Raw genomic sequence first — 402 nt, 5'->3', positions numbered from 1 at the left:
AATGATGAGTTAATGGGTGCAGCACACCAGCATGGCACATGTATACATATGTAACAAACCTGCACGTTGTGCACATGTATACTAGAACTTATAATAAAAAAAGTAAAAAATAAAAATAAAAGTAAAATGTAAGCAAACACTTAAAAAAATAAAATAAATTGAAAGAATAAAAAAGGAAAAAAAAAAAAGAAATCCTAAGGAATAGACAAAAAAGTTTACTCAAACTAGTATGTGAACTTAGCAAGGTTGCAGAATACAGTATTAATATATGCACATCAAGTATATTTATAGTAGCGATGCATAATTAGAAAATGAAGTAAAAATACATTTCTATTTTCAATATCATTAAATTCTTGAGGATAAAGAGAGAGGTTTGCATGGGTTCAGTGGAGACATGGTAGA

This window comes from Mandrillus leucophaeus, unplaced genomic scaffold (assembly GCF_000951045.1).
Source record: "Mandrillus leucophaeus isolate KB7577 unplaced genomic scaffold, Mleu.le_1.0 Scaffold366, whole genome shotgun sequence".
Lineage (NCBI taxonomy): Eukaryota > Metazoa > Chordata > Mammalia > Primates > Cercopithecidae > Mandrillus > Mandrillus leucophaeus.
The sequence above is the reverse complement of the archived record's forward strand: the minus strand, read 5'-3'. Positions refer to the sequence as shown.